This window comes from Platalea leucorodia (assembly GCF_965183815.1).
Source record: "Platalea leucorodia genome assembly, chromosome: Z".
NCBI classification, from domain to species: Eukaryota; Metazoa; Chordata; class Aves; order Pelecaniformes; family Threskiornithidae; genus Platalea; species Platalea leucorodia.
The window spans coordinates 5551533-5576574 of NC_138858.1; the positions used below are offsets into that span (position 1 = coordinate 5551533).

General features: G+C 42.7%; 1 protein-coding gene across 1 annotated transcript in view; it reads right to left on the reverse strand.

Moving 5' to 3' along the window:
• Positions 1–25042, reverse strand: part of SETBP1 (SET binding protein 1) — a 263504-nt gene that overhangs the window by 116863 nt on the left and 121599 nt on the right.

Sequence of the window (25042 nt, forward strand, 5' to 3'; positions counted from 1 at the left end):
TGTCATGTCCCAAGGCAGCAGATCTCCAGGAACCAACTTGGTTTAATCTGTTAAACATTTGCCCCTTTATTGTAACTTTTACTTGTCTGGTTTTAACTTCTGGTCATAGGTTTTGTTCTCTTTTTCTCATTGTGGTGGGTACTTTCCATGGGTAATTTCTTTGTATACAGAACTCCATGACTTGCATTTTATTGTATGACACTCTGAGTTGCCTCGCAAGTCAGTTTGTTTCAGTGTCTGTCATCATGAAAAAACAATCATCTGTCTGGGAGAAGAAATTACAAAAAGGATGTGAAATCATGACAGTCCGGGTAATTTCCTTTCCAACTATAGCTCTGTTGACATTAACTACAACATTAGCAGCTATGAATTAGGTTTGTCATGTACACTCCATGCAAAGAAAAAAACAAATGGAAAAGCTAAATATTTACTTTCTGACAGCTTATTTTTTTGCAAGTGTATTTTTAAACTAAAGTTCTCCAAAACCAGCTCAAACCATTTTGCCAAGGGAACTGCTGTTTGCAGGATCAGGAGATTGTGTTTGCTTAAGAACGTCTGTGGAGCCAAAAGAAAACAAAAAGAAAATAAATAAAAATTTTAAAAAAATTATTTCATCCATTCTTCATCCATTATTTTATTAACCACAATTGCAAGGTTAGAAAAATACTTACTCCATTAACCTATAAAGCATCAGACACAGGACTCCAATGCTCATTTTGTACTTAGTTCTGCTAACATTCAGCACCTATTGATACTGTGTGGCAACATGCAAAGTAGATTGGACTGTGATTTTTTTTTAAATGGCACCTTGGTCAAATCATGCTTTCATTTATTAACAAATACCATACCTCTGGGTCAGTTCAAACTTTCCACTACATGCTTGAGGTGACTGAACGATAAACAAACGATCAGTGGGAAATTTTGATGCTGGCATATGCTGTCTGTTTAGCTTTTAGAAGGAGGAAGTGAGAAGATGTATGGTTGATCTGTCAAAGTAGTTTAAAGGAAAAGAAAAATATTAAAAAAGAAAAACGTACAGTTCTTCCGTCTTCACTTTCTTATGTAGATACCTGTAATCAGACTTTTACTTGTATGCTTTACTCGTGCCAAAATAAACAGGACTTACTCTCAGAGCGTCCATTAACTTCAATTTGGGCACTCAGTGTGCTAAGGCTCTCTGTAAGAAAGTTTACTTTTAAATGCCTGAAAAGGATTGAAGTAACTGGCTAGGAAACAGTCGTCCTGATTTGGACATTTCTGGCAAGGCAAAAGCACGAGGATAATGGGATGTCTGAAATTGATTCATTTCCTGGCTAGATCAAATTCCAGACTGATTTAATATAAGTGGCCAAAGCATAGAGAAAGGAACCAATGTGGTACTGTTTGCTGTGGGTAGCGTAAGAAATAATGTAATTAAATTGGGGTGAAGGAAATATAGATGAGACATTAAAAGAAACAAGTAAATGGTAAAGTTAGTTGCATGTCTGTGCAGGTCACTTGAAGGACTCACCATCGCTGGATGTGCATGGGAGCAAATTAGACGAACGTGGGTTGAATAGTTTGAGGTAGAGTTGGTCCTGCCTTAAGGAGGATGGATGAAGCAACCTCTTGAGTTTGGTCTGTTAAGACATCTGTCATACAGAGCTCTAGAGAGAAAGTATCCTCTAAAGGTGACAAGCACCAGTACCAGACTGATGCTTTGCTCCCCAGATGGCCATACCTGTGGTACTACTGTAACCCTATATTCTTAGTAAGTGAGAATGTGATTTTACACCTAATTTAGAAGACTATAGGCCTACCTACACCAAGAGAGGAGAGGAGAAGGAAGGAGAGGAGAGAAGAGGAGAGGAGAGGTAATCTTTTCCCACAACTTTGTGAGAACTTCTTTATAAAAAGCCAATAAAAGAGGAACAAATATTATCTTTCCCTGTGAAGTTTTATGGCATCTTTCACGTGAAGATCTCAAAGTACTTTTCAACCATTAATTAAACCCCGGGATTGAGGGGGATGTCATTAATCTGCTCATTTGTAAAATGCAAAGGGACTTAACAAGGTGAGGTGACTTGCCTGCAGTCTATATGGCAGAGCAGGAGCAAAGATGGAGGTGCAACCTTGAGGCCAAGTTTTGTCTAAAGTCAGGAGCTTTCCTCCTCCAAGACCACTGAAAACAGGACATTGGTAATGAAGGGAAATTTAATTTCCAGCAGTTTCATGCAAAATGGCAAAAAATCCCATAGCCTCATGGTCTTTGAATGCCATATGGATCTCTTTCGCCACTAGACCATGCTGCTTATGCCCACTGTCAGCACTGAAATACCCAAAGGAAAAGCCAAAATACAGCAAAGACCTCTGGATAGAGCAGCATTTCTGTCGCATACATGGGCAAACACTCACAGAGCACTGAGGTGGTCATGGTGCCATGTTATGGACTGCAGGACATATTAGCTGTTCTAGATACCAGGTGTCTAGGACATAATGACATCTTAAATAATGGCTAAATAATGACCACTTATAATTAAGCTGTCTGAAGACAGCGGAAAGAGTACTGGTAAGTACATTTCCCTGTTCACAGTAGCAGTCCCTCCCGTTTCTTACGTCCTGGGCTCAGTTCTTAAACACCTTTCTTGTCCACAGGTTTTTCCTTTCCTATTTTGCTTGCATAAAAGAGAAATGCAATTTCAGTCCCAAAGAAGCCTTCCTTAGGAAAGTAGGAGTATCTCTTTCTGCATTGAGGGGTAGAAAGGGAAGAAAAGATCACCTGAAATTTTAACAATTGGTGTGGAAATACCCACATATGAACTCCAGGCCCTTGGTTTTTCAGCTATAGCAAAGTTTCCCTGCTGGGAAACCCTTGGGCCTGTCCATCTGCCATACAGTATGGTGAATACTACTACAATGACACTTTAACAATAACTGTGCTCTTTTGAACCTCCCCATTCAAGTCACTCCATTGATTACTTGGAAGAATGCAGACTCTTGTGTTATTTGATCGGCACATATACTCTGAGCATTTAATCCCTTCAAATATTTTTCAATAACTTCCTTTAATTACAAGGAAAACACGTCGAGTGATGTATGCATTGAAGAGCTTCCCCTCATGTCTCTCTTTTTTTTTTTTCCCTGTTTAATGAAGAATTTGAATCACTTTTCAGCTTCTTAATCCTATAATCCTGGAAGGAATTTGCTCTCTTCCAAACCCTGGGGGTGGTAGACTTGTGCTTAGTACAGTATGCCCTGGAGATCTTTCAGCAGGGTCTTTCCAAAGGAGTCCCAAATACCTGCATTCCTCAGCTGTGTGGCCAGCGTGTAACCCAGCCTCACTGAAAACACCTTGCTTAAGTGATTCAAGGACTGACTTCTCCTCGGGGGTGCGGGGATAACACAACGCAGTAGCCACAAGGCATTCAGAGAACCAAGCTTTGCCAGGAGGAACGGGTGCACAGCACCAAGCAGGACAGTTTTACCAAAACATTTATTACATTCAATGAATACATTCTTCTAGAGGAAAGAAAAAGGTAGGGAAAGGGCCATCTTGCTAATGTTGTATCCTTGCACCCTATTGCCTCCCATTCCCTGGGGAGACTGAGGAATGATGGACAAGTCTGTACAACTGCTCTTGTTGGAAAGGTTAGCCTGAACCTGCTAGCTGTATGGTCTTTGCCTTGAAGGGAGCTGGGTGCATTTGCAGCACATGATGCTCTCCCCTGTGAGCACAGTGTGCTCACTGCACAGCAACTTCAGACTTGTCTAGTTTTGTTTGAAGAAAAACCTTTGTTGTTGCAATACGACAGCTCTTTTTGCAATGAAACCAAAGTCCACAATTTTCCTCCTTCCAGTTTTCCTGTAGTATCAAGGAACTCCAATGATACTCGAAGAACAAATTTTCCATCTTGTCTTTCCAGGCTGTTGCTCCTCAAGGGGTGGCCTGTGGATCTTTAGGGATCCATAAAATAGCAAAAAATGATGCATGGAACAACTGCAAATGAGTAAAACCACAGTAACAACCCAAACCCTTCTCTTGTAATTCCATACATGCCACCAAGCAGACGGGGAAAAGAAAGCTGCAAATACACTTTTAAAGTTTTGCAGCATTTTTAGCTGGTTGTAAATCAAATGCCTTGGAGCTCCCTTGACCAGAGCAGGACTTGGCTTACTCTCCAAATGACTAAGTGTTCTTTCATTACAAGCAGCAGAGAAATGCCACTGCAAAGGCATCTGCTATTCACTCCTCTCCTGTTCTAGGTCACGGTCCTCAGCTCACTTCCTTTTTCTTGTGCTTGTTAGTTCAAGTAACCATTGTTTTGTTAGTGGTTAGTTATCTAATCCCGTTACACATAACTCTTTTCATTATATTTTGTGCTAAAGTAAGAACACTAAGAAACAACTAAGAAACCTAAACAACCCTAAGTGTATCTCAGTGTCTTGCTGAGATAAGATGCCATCACAGCGCTCACTTGAAATAAGGCTGGAAAAAGAGCACACAGGACACGTTGATGTTAACATGGACACAACATGGATAACAGTGCACACAGTAAGGACATGTGGGGCATGAGGGTGTTGCTTGCATGTTGTCTCCCTCTGGTTGAGGGAACTGAAACTTGAAGGCCAGTATTTCAGTGCTGGATCAGCCTGAAAGCCTGGCCTGTTTTCAAAGGTTTGCACATTTTAGTACAACTCTGATGATCAGTTTTATGATCTGACAATTGACAAACTTGCTAACACCTTAATCACAGCTCAGCTGGCAGAAGATGATGAAAAATTATGTCATGTTGTGATGTATGACTGCTGCTTTCCATTGACGCGATAGACTCCAGTACCTATTTCATACCCGAATAGCCCATCTCATGTTGCTCCTTCTACAGGGGCAATGACTTCATTGCTTGCCTGGCTGAAGCACTGTATAATAAGCAGCAGCATAATTTCGGGGTCTATCATTGATACAGAGTAACAGCCTTATATTTTCCAAAATTCTTCACCTATTTTACCATAAACTTGCATTAGGGAAACACAATTTTGCTATCATCAGAAGAGAGCTGATATAAAACTGACTGAAGGAATGCACCTCTAGGAATATTTTGCAGCATATATGGCAAGCTGCATATATATGACAGTAGTGGATGGGATACATGCTGACGTCCTCTCTATGAGAAAAGTCTCATTAGAGCAGACAGGACTGACAGTTTCTCTCCAGACTTTGCATGTACATAGTGCTGCCCTCACCTCAATCTTGGAAAGCAGCTGGGCAAGTTTAAGGAATGAAGCCCATTAAAACCCCTAGGTTTGCAGAAGGGCGAACCAAGTCACACAGAAGTTGTCACTTGCTACAGGTCACACGTCAATTCAGGACTTGAATTAGTGAGAGAATCTAGCAAAAGAGCTGAAAGAATAATGTATTTTTTGGGAAAAAAAATCTACATAAAATAGCTTAGGAAGTGTATTTTCTCATGCTGGGTGAAAAAAAAGTCTAGTTCTCTTCACACTCTCATTTGCATTTCCTCTCTTTCATCCTTCCTCCTCTTTCCATCTTTCTGAACATAAAGTATGCATTTCAAAAAGAAAATTTAAAACATTTCCTTGGAAAATAGCAACACTTCATGTTTTTTCCAGAGTTCCTATCTCCATTTTTGGAGCCAAAGTTATTGGGTGAATTTAGTCCCAATGTGTGAACCACATATTTGGGCAATGCTATAGTTTTTTTCCACAGACTTTCTGGTAAAAATACAAAAACCTAAATAATAATCACCAGTCCTCACTAGGAAAGCACAGACCCATGCCTTTCTTCCACACTCACTGTTTTTGTCCTTTTAATAGCTGTATTATCAGCCGTGACCCCAATGCTTACATGGCACTTCAAAGCCCTGTAAGAACTATTATTCCCTCTCAAAAAGTAGAAGCAAGTGAAATTCACTACACAGAGGAACTGGTGAGCTTGTGGTGGGACTAAATAAACACTCTGGAAAGAGTGCCCTGGTGGGATGGTTCACCTCAAGCAGCACAGACCAAGGGCTTTTCCGTAGCGAAAGGAGTTTTTTGCTCAAAGGGCCTTGCATCCAGCAATGACAAACCTGGAAAGGCAGTTAGAGCCTTTAGCTCATGGCTCTGTTGCCTCTGGAGGATGTTGAAAGAGGAGACATGGGAGGAGGCACAGATGTGTTCCCCTGGCGTGGGTGCATTTGGAGCTGGTACTGTGTATGGGAGTGCAGGCGTGAAAAGGAGGGGGATGACCACCATGTCTCTGCTCTCTGCAGCACACAGATGGGCGAATTAATATGAAGAAAGGAGTCCAGCTACTGAAATTGCTCTTCTCTGTGCTTGGCATGATTTTCATTATTGAAAGACTCTTTATTTATAAGATCCCAGGTGTGCTAAATAATAATAACAAAAAAATCCTAACCATTCTCATAAACACAGATTATTCTTTTTTTTTTTTTATCTAAGACAAAACCCAGGGACCCCCCTGCCCACAGCAATCCCTCTTCTCAGCCCTGGCCTCCTTACTCCACAGACAGCAGGGACACTATGAGCAGAGGAGAAGAAGCAAAGCCTGAGGGCGCTGGCAGGGCACAGCAGTCAGTGTGTCACTGTGATAATCTGCTTAAAGGAGGAGGCCAGGGCATAATTAAATATCCTGGCCTGAAGTCCTAATAGAGCAGCTGGAAGATCTGATGCTCTCCCCATAATAAACTGTAGCTCATTTATTACTGCTTTGCATATGTATCTAGAAATGAGTTCAGCCCCAAGCCCTGACTCTCCCCATTCTCTGTCACCAGAGATACAGACCTCCTCTTCTCAGATTATCGTTGCGACTATGACACGTACTTTTATCTACATCTGAGAAGCCACAAAACTAAGCAAGTAGATTTTGTCACACATTTTCCTGTGGCAGCCACAAAACCATGCGTGGAAAAATCTTCTTACAAAATCATTGCAAATGCACAAAAAGAAGAGGTGGTCTTTCAGAACATACTTTTCTACGATTTTGTTTTCACAATATCAAGGACGATGCATTAAGTTTCCAAACATCCTTTAGCAATTCAGCAAGATGAGGAGCAACCAGCTGGAAGTCATGCAGCAGCTGACCACTGGGCTCCTCAAAAGAGAGCAAAACCTCTCTTGGCTTGTTTGAGTCCAACAAGACAGAGAGGATGCATTTGCTGTCTACTGGTATGACAGACAGTTAATAACAGGGAGGTAAGCAAGCTGCTGAAACTCATTTGCACACTGTGAGCATGGAAGAAGAGGGTATGAATAAATTTAGGGTATAGACTGGAAGAAACAGTGGGGACAACAAACCAAAGGAAGGTTAAGATGAAACTTAACAGGTTTGTGCTGAGGGGATTACAGGACACAAGGGATGCACTCACCGTGAGCTGGATGTGACAACCCAAGAGACCCAATCCAGCTTTACATTGACCTGATTCAACCTTTGTGCAAACACCATTCAGATAGTACAGAGATGATAACAACAATGGTGGTTAGGATGCCTAGCATGCATGACTCTCTCCAATGCCCAGAGCTCTGCTGTGGCTGTACAGGGAGCCTGGAAGTCCAGCTGGGACTAGATGCCCACCTTCTTAAGACAGGTAATGGTAGGGTGATAATTGCATCCTTTGTCATCCTGTTTTATCCTCCATACATTTTCTCATTTCCTTATACTCCTGAATTTGAATGGCTTTCCTCATCCTTTGGCATCAGCTATTTTCAGTTCTCCGGGAAGGTGAAATCGAATTTCCCGCTGATGTAAAGCATGATAGCTCCACTTTGGCCACGGACTTACGTGAATGTAAAACTGGCAGGAGGTCAGTCAGGCCTTCAGATATGACAGACATTAACGGCTGAAGTTCATTCAAATAGTGTAGCTTACACTTGGATTATCTCACCCTTTTGTCAGGTTAATCAAAATGTGCCTGGCTGCTGTATCCCTGATGCTCAATGAACAGGCCACGTACTCTGATCTTTTGCAACGTGCAAGAGGTCTATATTTCACATGCCAGCTATTCATCAGCAAGTACAGGTAAACCTACTGGCTTCCTGCAAGAATGCTATTTTTATAGAGATAAAGCAAAAAACTATCTAATAAAAGCACTGTCTTAGAGAGCACCCACCATTTTCTTCTAACAAAAAATACATTTTTGCTGGTAAGACAAATCAAGTTGGCCTCGTAGACCTGTTGGGGTTTTTTTTGTTTTCCAACTGAACAAAAGTAGCTGCAAGATAAATAAAGTGTTTATTTTCAGGGGTCTGGAATTTGGGAAGGAGCAGATGTTTTTCAGGATTCATTCTTAAGCAGAAGTAGTGGCATGTAACTTTAAGGTTTGGATGCCAAGCTGTCAGCAAGCAGCTTCAACACTGCCTTTATCTCTCCTCTTTTCTATTTATACATTACACAAAGCTATTTTTTCCTGGGTTTAATTGCACATCAAAGGACCTACTGAATGGATCCGTTTGGGAGGTTGCTGATAGCAACGCTGGGGAATCCTGCAAATGCAGGTCTAAAATTTCAGTTCGTTCCAGTAGTATATTAGTTAATATGGGGAAAGCCAGTGAAACACTTAGCAAGCAAAAGCACCCTGGCTGTGTTACTATTATTTGCAAGTTCAAGCTGGACATAGAGAAGATTAAATAACTATTTATTATATTAACTCCTTCCCTCAAACCACAGATTTCCTATTGAAGGCGGCACCAATGACATTGTTCATTTCAGTCTTTCAGACTTTCAGAGACATAGTGGCAGATCTTTGAAGACATTCAGGTGGCTCAGAGTCCATCAACATGTCCTGAAAAATGCAGTTTAGCCTCCTATTCATTCAGGGATGTATAAAATGAATCTCCCAGTTACCTTTAGGCCAAATATATTTGCCTTGGGAAATATGGATTTTGAAGGACTGTTCCAGGATTACAGAAACACAAAAATCACAACATTAAAATTGATTATATTGGACACGGGTATCAGACTGAGTGGTTCACAGACTTGGTAAGTGCATAGAAATGCCTACACCTCTATATTCCCATTGTAACAGATGTGTGACCACCGCAAAGTACCTCATCTGGCTTAAAATCATTTTCCCAGCACTGAACCCATCTCCTCTGAGATTTTATGCACAAGAAAGGTAAACAAGCACAACTCCAGTCTAAGTTGCACAGTGTTTTCTGACACATTGAGTTGATTATTTTTGTCTACTTCCCCAAGCTTTCCAGCTCATACTGACTTAGCTTCTCTCAGATGAAACATCCAGCAAAGCTGCTGGTGTTTCAAGATCTTTAAACTCCTTTGAATGTCTCAGTGTCAGTTATTGCCTACTTATGAAAGGAAAGGAAAAGCAAAACACACCGACCCAGACTCAGGAAACAATAAATAGACAGAGTTCCACATTCATAAATAAAACAATATACTTCCTATAGCTCTTACATAATCTTAAAGGGTTGTTTTGTTTTAAAACCAGCACCATTTTAGTAGGTCTTTTTGTTCTACTACTGTTGTGCTACTTTTAAGTGGGAGAGGTGTTTGACAAGTGAATCTTCAGTAATGACAGCTGCAGTATATTGACTTTTTTGAAAATATTGAGCTAACTCAATTACTGAGCTCAACAGCACTTGTGAACATAAACTAAGATTGTATCTGACTGGTACACATTACATGAGAATTTATTTAACGTTAAACCCAACAGAAGTTGATGGCCAAACCTAGAGACACTTAAATGCAGTTGGAAAACCTTTTTCCTGCCTGGATTGGACATAATCCACCTCTGGGCTTTATTCCACTGCACACACACAAGTATAATTTACCATAATAATTTATGATGAGTGCATAAATTTATAATAGGGCTGGTTTCCTTAAACTGTTTCTGTTCACTTGCAGAAACGTGACTTTCTGAAGAGCACAGTCATACAAGGAGATGGATGGAGGTTTGGAGTGAGGTAGAAGAGATGGAAGATGGCTCAGCCCTGACTGACAGTGCTTTCTCATGCCACACAGCTCTGCACAGGCCAGTCCTGTTAGGAATGCCTCCAAATAACTTAAGAGAGCATACCTGTTTGCAGATACAGCAAACTAATTACATGGAGCCAAATCTCAATGGAAATAATAATAATAAAAATTAGAATGTTCCAAACAGTACTCACCTGGGAATGTCAATTAGCTTCACAAACAGTAATTAATTTAGCTTCTTAACTCTCTGCAAGGTAGAGAATTACTAATGTTCCCATTTTATGGATGGGGATATACTCATGCAGAAACGTCTACAAGACAGTAGCTGGAGTTAGACAGCACATCCTCTCATGGCCTGTTTTCTACCTTGTGCTGTCTCCCATCATATCAGCTGGTATTCTCCCCCTTTTTTTATGCAAAATTATATTCTGCTGTTTTGGACCAAAGAAGAAATATCTCCAAAGTCTCCTAGGGTTTAACATAACCAGTCTGCAGTACTCGACATGAGACCTGCATTAAATACCATTTCTTGGCTTCCCCTGCGCTGTGACAGAAAATATGTCCAGATGGGAACCCACTGGATTTGACTCAGTAACCCAAGAGTGAAGTTTCCCTAATGAGGCTTATGACAAAATTGGCTTTATTTCTTCTGATGAATACTGCTATTACCCAGTAGATGACCCTACAAAAAAGTCAGATTAGACACCAAGAGAGAGACCTGCCTGCCTTTGACCTTAGATGCAGGGCATGAAGTGTCAGGCCTGTGAGGGCAGCACTCCAATGCATTGAGATAACAGGCCCTTCCCTAAAATAAACACCAAGCCAGCCATACCAAAAGAGGCACCTCTAGCTTTATAATCCCTTTGCCATTTTAAATCTCCAGATGAGTTATTATATTGCAACACACACAATTAGTATGTCATGAACCCTCAATAGTACTCAGTAAGTATATAAAGAATGGGGAGGAATAAAGAAAAAGGTTAGTGACATTGATATCAATCTTAACTGAACTTGATTTGCCTGCTTTCTGAAAAAGCGAATCTTTGAGTATCCTCAAAATATTAAAGATGTTTGTTTTAGTTGAAGGTTAACTGAATATGGTATGGACTTAGTGACTGCTGAATTACTAGCTGTTCCACAAATGCTCACGCATAAAACATCTTCAGAAGTGAGACTGTCCTACAGGTAAGACAGGAGGTAGGAAATGTTCTCATCTATTTTTAACTTGATCGCAAAGTAGGTTTGTGACTTGGTAAAATTATTTTTCATTGTGTCTTGGTTTCCAACAAAGAAAACAAGGCTTGCAGCTGGTGTCCAAGGCAGCTGTGCTGCAGTGAATACAAAGTGGATGAAAAATATTACTACTGGACTGTGTAAGGGGATATTTCAGACCCACTCACATTTTGTAGCATTTTGGAGGACTACATAAACTATCAGGCCAAGGGGAATAAAGTCCATTGCAGTGACACCGCTGGAAAAAAGAACCACATACTGGCATTCTCCTTTCCTGAAGCCTACCTCTACTTTAATTTTCTCAATTTAGGGTTACTAGACAGTTCCCCTGCAAATTTCCTTTGCCACATTTCTCTGATGTGAGCCAGCAGCTCATCTGCTTTGTGTCTATTTGTGGCCAGTATGAACTGTGAGGGCTGAAAACACGTCCAGAGGATCTTTTACAATTCCTGATGATGAGGAAAGCTGCGAGCAGCAAAGTGTGTCACTTATACATTTGTCAGATGCAAAGCTGAAACCGATAACAAGGTACGAATAGAGAGCTGATAGTCTCACCTCTAGCTGATACTTCATGTGGCAGATCATGTTTCTGGGGGCTCCTTTGCCTGCCCCAGGGATGGCTAGGAACAAGTCCTGCTGCACTCCAGTGATGATATGCTCATGTTATCACACCAACTGCCTGGGACCGAAAGGCCAGGGTAAACCAGGTGCACAAGAAAGCCCTACATGAACTATCTGCTGTTCGTCAGTGCTTAAATACTCACAGTCATGTGTTGGTCAGGATGGTGCTATTATGGCTTTGCTATTATTCCCTGCTTGTGGTGTTCTCCAGGCACCTGCACCCAGGTACCAGAAGTGAAGACAAGCCGGGAGGCAAAGCTGAGCACAGGCCACCAAAACCACATGAGGCAGCTGGGAGCAAGGCTGGTACATGCAAAATTCACCATCACTGAGGAGCTGAAGATGGCAGTGCTGCTACGGGAGGATGAAAATTGGAGGAGAAGGTGTTACACACCTTGGAGATTAAGCTACCCTTTGGTGTCTCAAGTAGGATGACAGAGGAGGAAACGTCATCCAGCCCTCCACAGCCCAGACCTAAGTGGTGAGGGAAGGGAATTCAACCAGCTTTTAAAATCTCTGGAAGATATTGCAGCAGTTTGCATTGAAGTTGTCAGTCAGGCAGATGCACTCTTTAAATGCCCATGATTAACCCTCTCCCCCAATTAGCAGGAGAAGAATCACAGCTCTTGTGCAAAGTGGCTATGGAGACACCCAGTAATTTCCATGGATTTGAATGTAAACAGTAATGAATAACTCCCACTAACTTTCCAGGGAAACTCACTTTGAGTGCACATGTGTCCCTGTGTGCCTTTGCCATCTGGAACGGCACAAGGTCCCTTTTTCTCTCCTTGAGACAAAGGCAATGAGCTCCAGAGCAACTATCCCCAGCAGATTCCAGCTGCCCATTCCTTGACAAGCTGCTTGACTTCTTGGCAGGATTCTTTGTTTTTTAAACTCAGTGGCAGAAAGGGAAAGGGAGGATCATCTTTACATTCACAGAGTAGCTGGCAACTACAGCAGCATCTCTTGCTCCCAAGAAACTCATCACCCCTTGGCGATACCCTGCCCCACCTGGAAATGAGCACAGGGGAAGGAGGGCTATTCTGGGCTTTGAGCTGGGCCCAGGAAAAGAGAAAGCGTGAGAAAAAAAAACAGAGAGAGAAGCTCTGCAAATGAACAGTCAGCATAAACAAAGCCTATCAGCCTAGGCAAGAGGCTGAAGTACGACCGCACTAAACAAATCATGGTGGAATCAGCAATTGGCAAAGTAGTTGGCGTTATTACAGCTGATGGAAAATTTTTGATGCCACCCATGTTCGCTTTCAAAACCCTAGTCAGACATTTAATTGACTCGGTTCTCATGTAGTGATTGCTCTTTTTTTTTCCTTCTAGAGTGTATCAGGCTTTTATCTACAGACAGAAACTTTGGGATGTTCTTCCTGACTCTGTCTACCAGCCATGAGATGAGGGATGAAGCTTTGCACAAACTAAGCAATGCAGGAGAAATGCATGGAGAGAAATAGGTCTGACTTGGGAAGTCGAACCATTTCAACATCTGTGTTCCCGCAGTTCTTCATGAGTTCAAATCTAGCACTACCAAACAGCCCTGTGACTGTGGCACCTAAAATACTGCAAGTTAAATACAGGGATGAAAATTGCATCTGGTGATGTCACCAAAGGGTGGTTTCAGTGTTTTAGTCATCATGCAGGTAAAGTTACCTTCTGTCTCACTCACAAATGCTCATGTGAGCACCCTCTGGCACATTTCTCACAGTATTTGATAAAAAGTTAATAATGGCTGAGTGTCTGTGCTCAGGAAACACTTCTTCTACTTGCTAAACCCTTTGGCGAAAACATCCTTATCCTCTGATTTGAGCCCTCTTCCAGAAAACCAACTGTCCTCCATAGGTCAGGCCTGCATGGACAGGGAAATTTCAGCCAGAGGCTTCAAAGTCTTTCCCCAATGTTTTTTAAAAGCCTCACAAAATCATTAATCTGTAGGGATCAGCCAGGTCCTTGAGGTATATGAAACTGGGGAATGGAGCTTTTTTAAGCTTTCATCAGGAAGATTGACTTCGCTTGGTGCTGAGACACACATTCAGCTTTTTTTTAACCTCCACTCACTAGGTCTAGTCTTAGCCCCTTGATCTGCCCTTTGGAGGACATCCATGTCTAGGAGCAGAAAGCTCTTTCCTTGTCCAGGTGATGGGTCCATAGGGCAAACAAGGCTGTGGAGGAAGGATGCTGTTGGCCACTTCCCTCCTCTGCTCCTCTAGTCTGTTGAGAGCTGTATGACCACAGGCTGCCTTAATGGGAAACAGTGCGGTGGCAGTAGGTCTGCAGCTGTGTGGAGGGATGGCTCCCCAATTATCAGGGAGTCATTTTCAAGTATGCCTTCTCCCTGGAAGCAGCAGGAAGATTTCTGAACCTGCCTGATTAATTCCTTCATTGGCTGATTTCACTGGGATATGATCCATTTAGATTTACAGCTCGTTTCCAAGGAGGAGGGAGCCCAGAGAGGCTCATCTGTCATATCCTCCGTCACAGCAAATCAAAGGAAGTTCCACGCTGGGAGACTCCCAATGCTGAAGGGAGAGAACATTTGACAGTGTGGCTCCCAGAGATTTCTGGAGCTGCTGGACACAAATCCCCTTGTTTTTCTTGAAAAAAACCCCTCCCTGTGAAATGGTCTGGCACGTGATAACAAAGGACGTGCTGGAGGATTTGAAGGCACGTGGTGGCCCTTCAACAGCCAGCATTGCATGGCTGAACCAAAGTGTGGCCCTTCATTGCAGTAAAGCTGGCCAGTATGGCCATCTGTAACACAGCAAAGCAATTTGGGAACACCACAGGTTCCCAACTTGGAGACCAGAAGGATGGCTCCAGGATTAAGCCCCTATTCCAGGGTTTTTAGGATCCCCCCTGAAGCACAGGGCTGGGGAATGGGATCATTTTAAACAAGCAGGCACCTTTCCACCCAAAAACAACTGGCTAATTATGGGTGACCCAGTGCCACAGTTAGTTTTACAGGGAATTACAGTATTGCTCTCATATCTCTGGGCCTCCTGAGTCGCTGCTGCTACTGCCAGAAACCAGCACAGGACATAATGAGTCTCACAGAGCTTCAGAAAAAGACCGAACCCAAGCTGCGTTCAAAGCAAATTTGAGACCAGAATTTGACAAAGAGGCAAGTTCAACACAAGGAAGGTCAGGTCTTTGCTTCTCCATGACAAACAAGACTTACAGAAAATCCCACTAGAAAGAGCTAACAGGCTATGGCCAGTTATAAAAAATGGAAGGGAAACACAGACAGCCTCATGCTATTTGCGTTATCTACCAGGCTGAATATTTTCCCTTGCAGTTACCACTTCTGAGTGCTCGACTCTGCCACAGAAGAGATGACTGTGCCTCAAGAAGCCAACGGGGAGATACCCACTCCCTTCATCCCAGTTTCGTGCAAGCCTTTGATTCACACCCCATATGTGCCTGTCTACAAATGGGTAAAGCTTCCCAGTGGAGACACAGTGGGCTCCCAGGATGAGATTTAAGACCAAGGTCTGCTCCCAGCAATGCTGCTCTGCGGCCACAATCAAATCACCTCTCTTAGTGTTTTTTCTGTTCTCTGAGATGGGCATAGTGTCCTGCCCTGCTTTCTGAGATGCTGAAATTTATGTGCAAAAAGCATGACATAAAAGCTAAGTATTGTCACATAAAGCAAGATGACGCTATAAAAAGAAGCCAAGGCAATGTGGGTACCATTAAAATCCCGACACTGAGTGCTAGAAGTGGCTTAAATTTGCTGCGGTACTCCCACTGTTCCCTTTTATTAAGCACGGGGAAATATTGCCTTGCAGATAAACATTGTGATGTGGTAAATGTTCAGAATGTAATAGAGTCCATTATAATTGATGAAAATGTAGCTTTCATTAGTTTATGAATGCCTTATTCACATATATTTTTTGAAAAATCCAGAAAAAATGTTTTCCCTAGGCAAGTGCCAAGTAAGAGAGTAAACAATTTCTCCTAATACACCTTCATCTCTTCCCCAAGGCTGTCTCTCCTGCAGTCCTCTTGCAAGCCTCTCCCAGTGCAATGCACACAAGCCCAGTAACAGCTGGCCACAGCTGGGTGTGTCCACATGCACCACGAAGCCTTTTCCCACTGCTGCCTGCCTGCCTGCCTCTGCCAGCCCTTTGACTCCCGCCTTCACCTTTTAATGTCATACAATCTTTGGGCCAAGAACAATAATATATTTGCTTTATGATGCTCCAACCACGGCAGGGATTTTTATGAACTACCACAATATCATCTTCTTAACTGTGGACATGCTGCTGATTAAAGGGGTCACACTGGCAGCAAGGGAATCTATAGTGTCTTTATTTGTCCACAGGAAGGATACACCAGGAGTTCAAGTTTCTCTCTCCAGCCTCAGCCTCTCAGTGCTTTGATCCTGACCACCTTTGAGAATAAAAGGGGAATTAACTCTTAAATGTGATTCGGTCACTGATGTCTCGGTTAACACCACACATAAAAGGACTGGTTTCTTTGTTACACAGGACAAGGCTGAGACCACAGAGTTGAAACAGGAGTAGCATGAAAAAAATGTATTTTTTTAGCTAAAAAAGCCCAATCATTAACCATGTAAATAAATGAGTGGCTACTGAGTTTTAATAACACACTCTATTCTGTTGCTCATTCATGAAGAGAGGTGGTGAGAAAATGTTTCGAGGCTTTGAAAGATTTTTTTTTTTAAATTAGACAATTCGCATCGTGGTATTTCAGCACCACAAACACCTGCTGACAGTATGATTGCAAAACAGGACATTCTTGAGGCTGCAAGAAAATGGGCGCAAAAAAGATAAACCTGTTATCAAGTAAAATATCTGAAGACTGTGGTCAAGCCTGTGTTTTTTTCTCTGACTTTTAAAAGCGTCACATCCTCAAATTCAAACAAGCAGATGGCTTCCAGAAACACTGAAACCATCAGGCTGCTTGTGTTGGACACATCGTTTTTGGTGTCTTGGCCTCTTGACTGTCACATTGATTTTTGTTTAATTTGGTTTTGATCCAGTGCAATTGGAGAGGATTTTAAAGTCACCAATGACCTCTGAACTTCAATGATGCCATTTTGGGGCATTTTATCTAAAAGAGGAGATAAGGGCAGAAATGGCCATTCACTCACCATCCAATGAAAAAAAAAATAATGACATCATTTGTGGTTTCAGTTGAAGCAGCTGAAGTAAGCTGCTGAGGCTCTACAGAGGACAGGTGATAGTGCTGGAGGGAGAAATGTTCTGAAGAGCGTGCAACCATGGCATCACCTCCTTCTGTTGATAGTACACAGCCACAACTGATGACAACTTCAGCTCTAAGTCCATGTTCTTTCACAATAGCCATCGTGAGGTATAAGTCATACCTGCTCCTGGCTGAGTGTCTGAATTTTTGTTTCTTCCTTCTGAAAGAGTGTAGAAATGTAATTTTTGCTATGAATTCGGGTCTTAGGAAATGCCAGTAGATACAGAGCCTTGCATTGCATCTGCCCTGCAACTCAGACTGCTCAGAGCACAGCAAACCTGACCTTACTTCCTCCCCATAAGAGATAATATGCATCTCTTGTTCCTCACATAGACTTCCCAAGACGTTGTCTTGAGCTTCATCTCCCAGGCGCTAAATGGCTTGCCATGCTGAAGATAAGCTGAAGCTTTCAGACAAAGGATAAGGCTGATGATTGATGAATTTGCTCCTTGGCAGCAAGGGGACCTCTGACAATGTGGGTAAATGTCACCAGGAAGACAAAACTAAGCTGGTAACATCATAAAAAAAACCCCAAGCTTGACACCCTGTGGCACACGTGCCTGCTGCCGAGGAGAGAACCCTTGTCACCCTTAGTCATGTTCCTCCATGTTCTGTGGGAAGTTTCTCAGACCCTGCAGGACACCTGAGTGCATGACCATGTTAGCAGCATGAATCACTCAGGGTTCAGATGGCTCTGTGTCAGGAGCCATATGGGCTGGGGTGCTGCTCCTCCTTCTGCCACACAGCAAGGAAGGCTCCTATGACAGGACTGACCTAAAGAAAACGGAGGCTCTGGGAGTCCTCCCAGTGATTGCAGTGGGCTTTGTGGAAGGGGCTCTTTGTTACTACCAGCTTGCTCCATTCATACCTTACCATTCTGCCTGACACCACCTGCAAGTGCAGCAGGTCCTAACTACACTGAATCAAAGCTGAAGCCACCTTCCTGACAGCAGGAGTGAGGCACTGCTGAGGGTACTATTTCTCCTGGATCCCTCTTCCTATGGCATGTGTGAGGAAAGCTGTTTTCCTCCCTCACCTTGGTAGGGGCTCTCATGAACTCCTTCCACCCATCTGAGGCTCCTGTTCTTACCCTTCCCTCATCATCCTACACCTTTTCCCAGCCATGATGGCATGGTGGAGCCACTCCCTTCCCCCAAATGCCTGCATCTCCTTGCTTATCCTCACTAAGGTTATGCTCTGCTCACATCCAGGTTACTTTCTCCCTAGCACTCTCATTATTGAAGTAGAACCACTTATTAAACAAACACTATCAGTGACAGTAGCATCTTATAGTGCAGCTGCTGCTCAAATACAAGAGACCAGAACCATAGTATTCCTGTATGAAGAGTACTGTGCCAACTAATTTTGGGGGCACATAGATAAAATAATGATTTAATTTATCTCTCTGGAAAGAGCTTATAGGAAATCATGCCTATACCTTAGTTAATGAAATTCTGGGCTGCTTCTGGGAAGACTGACAATTGTAAAATCAATCTGTCAAACTTTCATTCACAGCTTCACTGCGAAGCCATTACAGATACGGCAAAGACTGCCAAACTCACAGGGGTGTGTGTGAAGGCACATGCGGGAATGGGGAGCACCACATTTTCTTCCTCCCAAGGCAACCTGGCAGTCTGGCGGGGCAGGAGAGCGAAGAATGTATGCTCTTGACACACAACCTCAATGTTGCAGGGCTTTTTTCCTCCTAACTGATAACTTGAGCCTGAAGTCATCTCTGCAAGCAAACCATGCAAGCCTTCATTAATGACATTGCTCACAATGCTTGGAGAAGGCTGCCAGAGGTCTCAAGCCATCCGTCCACAGATCATTTCACTCCTCCCATAAAGAAGACCACACCAGGACACTGATTAGTTTGGCCAGCCAAGCTGCTGCTCTGCACTGTTAGAGGAGGTTACTGGAGCTGATGCAGCTTGATTTTACCAGCGCTCTTTGCAGCTGGTTTGCTGCACACAGAAACCATGGAAGGCTGAAATGAAACTATATGCACCATATCTGCAGGTCGTGTGCGCACTGATACCCTTGTGTTTATGTTCATGCTCATTATTATACACGGAAGGAGGGTGTGCAGAACACATTGGTCCCCGGGGGGTAGCACACCATAGCGATTTTCAAGCCAGTTGCTCCGCAAGTAAAAGCCAGGGTGCTAGCAAGTAATGCCTGCAAAGTCTAATGCCTTGATTTCTGCTGTGTGGATCAATATTAAGAGTAATATTGTATTTCCAGGGCATACTCAACTGACAGAACTACTGATTATTTGGTATGTAGCAGTGCATTGATATTTGATAGCAAACTGGGACACTGAAACAATAAATGTGCAGTTGTTAACAAGCAACAGAGGGCATTGAGTTTCAGTGACACGACTGGGATATTGCTTCCTTTGTCTAAAATGGAACATCTTTACTATGTCAAAAATATAATTTACTTATCTGACTTGCTGAAATACCTGGAAAAAATACCTTCTTCACTGAAACCTGCAGATTAAGGTCATGTTTCCAAATATGTGCCAAATTACATCAACAATTTCATCCCCACTGTGACCAAACACTTGACGTATTCTTGCAGGGAAAACGTTCTCTTTGATATGTTTATATGTGTATTATATCGGATCACCTTGTGTATGAACAGATTTCAATGAAAGAAAAGGTAATGAAACATTACAATTTGGTTGCTGTAGTCAAACCAAAGTTATTTTTTTCACCTAGGTTTTTGATTCTGTGTGAAAAAGTGCGTGTGTATATATATATATATATATATATATATATATTTGGATAGGGCAAACTCAAAATAAAACTTTCTTTATCAAACAAAGGCTTTACTTATATTTGAAAGACATAGTGCTATATCCTTCCATGAGCTGTTCTATCATATATAAGTCTACAATTGTCTCCTATGGACACATTTAACTATCAACCACCAAACCATTAAAAGGAAATTGTACAGAACACCAGTCTTATGACTGGAACATATGAAAAAGGAGGTGAGGGAGAAGGAAATACTTCCTGAGAAGAAAAATACTCGTAGCACTCACTGCTGCAGGAAAGAAAAACTGGATGGCTTAAAACTCATAATCTGAGCTCAGAGAAGCAGGGCAGGTGACTAGTAAATATGCAGGAAACACACCTGTACTATACATAGCCTTTTTCTGGGATAATATAGCCTTTTCTCTGCTATCAGTGTGTTGAACCTTGTAGACTTAGCCGCCTTAGCTTCCATCTACGATTTGGAGAGGTCAGGACCAAGGGAGGCTGAATCAGCCTCTGATGGTGGCTCCCCTCTCTTTCCCACTGCTGACAAATAGAGTTTAGGATGATGGAGTCCAGTTTCTCAGTTGGGCCTGAGCCTTTTCAGCCACTAGTGAATTAAATGTGCCCAGAAATATTCCCAGGCCTTGAGGCCAACTGGCACCAAATGGTTCGTATCTCTGCTCGCAACCATGTCGTAGCTTCCCTAATGCAGCAGCTAAATACAAATGGCTCACTGGGACGAACCCTGATCCATGCTTAGGAATGATTTAGGAGTTTGTTAGTTGTTGTGGACCAAAAGCATGCCAAAGACTGGTCTAGCAGTTTGAGTATGCTCAGTTACGCTCCTGTGCTGAGCAACATTCCCAGCTTAACTTGCTTAAGACAGACACAGCCTAAGACATTGGTATGACATGTGTCCTTCTTCACCTTTTCCTGCCCAAGATCACATCTTTCCAGTAAGGACAAGGGAGTTGTATGGCTTTAAGTTTGGTTATAACAATAATCTTTTGCTGGTTCATGATATCACTCTTACTCAGTGAGAAACTAGATTACTGCTGTCTGCAATCTAATTGCAAGGGACAAAATGTTATGTGTTTAAAGTGACAAAGATGTTATACATGGGCAGCTTAACTTCATAAACAAATCACTGTCCTCTTTTCCCCATCCCACACCACTGTCATCTGCCTGATACTACATCTTCAATATTTGCAACTTTAAATTGCATACCCCCAAAAAAACATCCTGCCTCAAGCAGTTGCCATATGCTCTAACCATGCTACACTGGAGGACCATAAGAAGTCCCACATGAATTTCTGTGCTGAGCTGCCCAAGGCAAAATGAATCTCTTTTCATGGGTCCCTCTGAGCTACAAGAAGCTGAATCCAAGCACTTTGAGAAGAACTGACTATATCTGGGCAGGGACCATCTGGCAGAAGGCACAGCAGTGTTAACGCAATCCCACACCAAGAGGAAAGATCTTGGTATGGTGTTGCCCAAGTCTGGGCACCCTCCTGCAGCCCACAGGGATCCAAGCACTACAAGGCAGCGGAGGAAGGCAGAGGAAATATTTTGTACCCACACCCTCTTCACCACACACACATAACAAAGTCTTCTCTGTGGAAAGGTTTCAAAGCTGTCATCGGCTCTTACTCTCAGATGGGAGCTGTTCAGAGAAACCCATCCCTTTGAATGGTTTCGTTCATGATGCTTGCAACATTTGTCCATGGGCATCACCTGTGCAGCAACAGACTTGTAGTTTGCAGATGGAACTTGGGAAGAAGCACCTTATCATAGTGAGCCAGCTGTATTTCAGAAATGGCACTTTCTTGGTGAACAGACATGCACCAAGGCTGCCATCCACCCTTTGCAGTGCCTGCTTTTCCTAAAAAAAAGGTGGTAGAGACTTGTGTCAGGCAGCTGGTGCCTCCTCTCAGCTCCTATTCGGACACCTCTGTGGCCCTAGCAACTGCAGCTAAAAGCACCATGTGGGCTCACAGCCTCAATGTTTCACGGCAGCTCCCTGACTCGGGAAGCTATAATGCCAGGAGGATGGCGGATGACTTCATGCCAGCAGAATCTAATACCTTATGATCCTATGATCTAGTGCAAAAGGCAGGAGGAGTGGGAAGCCCAGCAGGCACCTCATTGAAGAGGCTGGGGGAGATAAGAGGAGACAGTGTCCTGCTGTGCATTTCCTCCACCTCCATAACCTTCTCATTTTCAAAGAGTTTCCATAGGGCTGTGGCAGCTATTTTTCTCCCCACCTGGTGCATCAGCATCCCCACTACACTGACAGCAGTTTGGTATATGCATACCGCCAGCCCTTCTCCCTCTTCCTATCAGGAAAATGAGCAGCTCGTTTGGCTTCAAGAGGAAATAAAATGTATACAACTTGGATACCCCTGTGCTAACGTGTACAGGGCTATGGTAGGTACTCCATAACGAGCATGGGCTGCCTGGGCATGTGCTCATGCTCAGACAGACCCAAAGGCATTTGCATCAGACTTCACAAACTTGTGTCTGTCCTTCCTTCCTTCTAAAAGTGGTCACAGAAGCCAGATCAAACCTTGGCACAACCATTACTGACATGCAGAGTCAGAAATTAATAAGAGTTACTCTATGCCCAGTTATCAAGGAGGCTGAAGATTCATATAGGCCATTAAGAGAAAAAGGAGGCTAATTTAAATCTACAGTGAAGTTTAAGGAGTAAACCTGTGCAGGCAGGTAGGTAAGATCAATCTAAAAGTTGTTCTTGTTTCTGTTTTGCTCCGTAAAGAAGAAAAATACTATCAGGGCTGTGCATTTTTAAAACCTGCATTTTTTTCCTAAAAACGGTTGAAGTAGGTTTAAGCATCACTGTCGTTATCTCAAAAATGACACAGAGATACTTCCATGTGAATGTTTCCCTTTGCAGTCAGATACCCATATTCACCATGTGTGTACCTTCGATTTGGGCACTGCAGCTCCCTTGTGGTCCAAGGACTCAAGGTCCATTTTGTGTAGATATTTCTGCCAAGATAGAGTTATTAGTGATCAGAAATATTGCAAGGTCACCCACAGCCTTGATAGAAACAGGAGGATAAGATAATAGTAGGGAGAAACTGTAAGCTGTAATATCCACCTGTAGTTGGCAAACCTAAGTGTATTTGGATTGCCTGTACCAGTTTTTCACTCCCTTGTTTTCAAATGATTGTCCTGGCCCTAGTGGTTAACCACCTGAACATATGGAAGAAGGATATTCACAGGAAGGATCTCATGACAAAAAGGCTATTCTTGGCTCTCTTTCCATCACATCATAATCTGTCCACTAATATGGCTTGAGATATCAGCTGATCAAAAGGTCATAAGATGCTACCGCCAAGTATCACTCTGTCTTTGTTCAGCCGAAGATGGCATTTGTACTCCATGCAGCAGGCAGAGGAATGCAGTAGGAATGCCTTCAAATCTATTTGTATAATAGATGAAGTCTTTGCTATATGACATTTATCTTCCTTCAGGAAGTGACACCTGATAAATAAATCTCTAGTTCCCAGTGAATTTAAATAAAACAAAGGCAAATCATATCCTGACACATTGAAAATATATAACTGCAGAGAATGCAAGTGTTCCCACTCTCCCACCATTTCTTTTGCTATAAAAGCTATAAAGTGCTGACCATCCTCAAATTCTGCCAAAATCAAGGGACCCAAATCTCTGAGAACATTATGAAGAGCATGGTGATAACATAGGAGGGATTGAAAGATACATCACTCATTTAGACTAATGAAATGGTAGAATTTACTTTTTTTTTTTTTTTTTAAAGTTAGCAAAAAGCAAAAACCAAAGAAAGGGGGCTTATTAGCATATCAAAAGGAATAATGGAGTGAAAATGGGGGGAAATCTAGTAAATGGAGTGATGTGTTTCCCAGTGAATAACACTAGAGTGGACAACTTTTAAGCATCCTGGGATGAATAAAACACTGAACCACATCCTACCCCATACCACCACATTGTCCAGTTGGTCACTGCTTTACTGTGGTATGCCGGTGGCAGTGGGTCCATTGGTCCTGCACCGCGCCCATCCCTGGATGCCAGCCGTCACCTCCAGCACTGACTGCAGCCATTTCTCTGGCCATCCTGTGTCCAAGTGGTTGAAGATGGGCAAAACCACAGATCGCTGCCCAAAACAGCAGGAAAAGAGGGTACCACTGCCAACAAGCAGCTGCCACCTGAATCTCTCGTCTAGCGGGTCTGCAGAGCTAGTTTCTATGAGCACTGCCATTGGAAAAAGCACTGTTTTGCATCTCCCACACACCTGAAGAGTTATCACAACCAAATTAAACCCCTCAGCATTTGCCACACTATCTGTCTGCTCCCTGGCTCTCCAGATGCAGAGCTCTACACCAGGACAAATAGACAGTTTCTTTAACTGCAACTGGCAGTCATTTTGCTCCTCTCCATGCTTTCAAAGCTGAGACCCATCAAAGATTAGCAGAAAAAATCATGACTATTTTTCCCTAAGAAGCAGCACTGGTAATAGGCTTCAGGAAAAATCCTCCTAAATGCAAGTGATAAGCGTAGACTGTGTAAAGGCTGACAGGTCTGATTATAATTATCATTGTGAGGGGACGAGCACTAACCTCCCTTCTGGAAGGCAACGACAATTCCTGGAAGGGAACATGCAAATGAATTATCATAAAGAAAATCATTGCAAGTGGAACTGTCTTTCACTGGGAAAATAAATAAGGCCCTGATTTGGGGGGGGTGGGGGGGAAACCCAAAACCTTGAGCACTCACTAAAGTTCATCCTGATGGAAAATGATACTCAATCATACATTTAAGTTTTGCTGACTTTGGGTTGATAGGAGTAAAAGAATGAAGCAAGACACTTGAAGCATGGGATGGAGTCATGCATGCATGAGGTGTTTGGAAATAAAGGATATCTTCTCAAATCATATTTAAAGAACATGCTCTGCAACATAACATGAGCAGAGAGCTCCAGAGAGCATGTTGGTCCAGACTGAGCTAAATATTCAAAACTAAGACAAAAGTCAGGCAGCCTTGTACCAACATTTCCCCCTTCCTCACATCCTAGCAGGAAGAAAGCCAAACAAAACCAACACAGCACTCTTCAAATTGCATCTATACATTGACTGAAATACCACAACATTGCTTTTCAGCAGCGTTTTGAGGTAGATATGGTAGGTAACATTCCTTCAAGGTCATCCTATCCTAACCTTCTTTTTGCTTTCTCTGACAGCATTACATTTTTCTTAGGCTG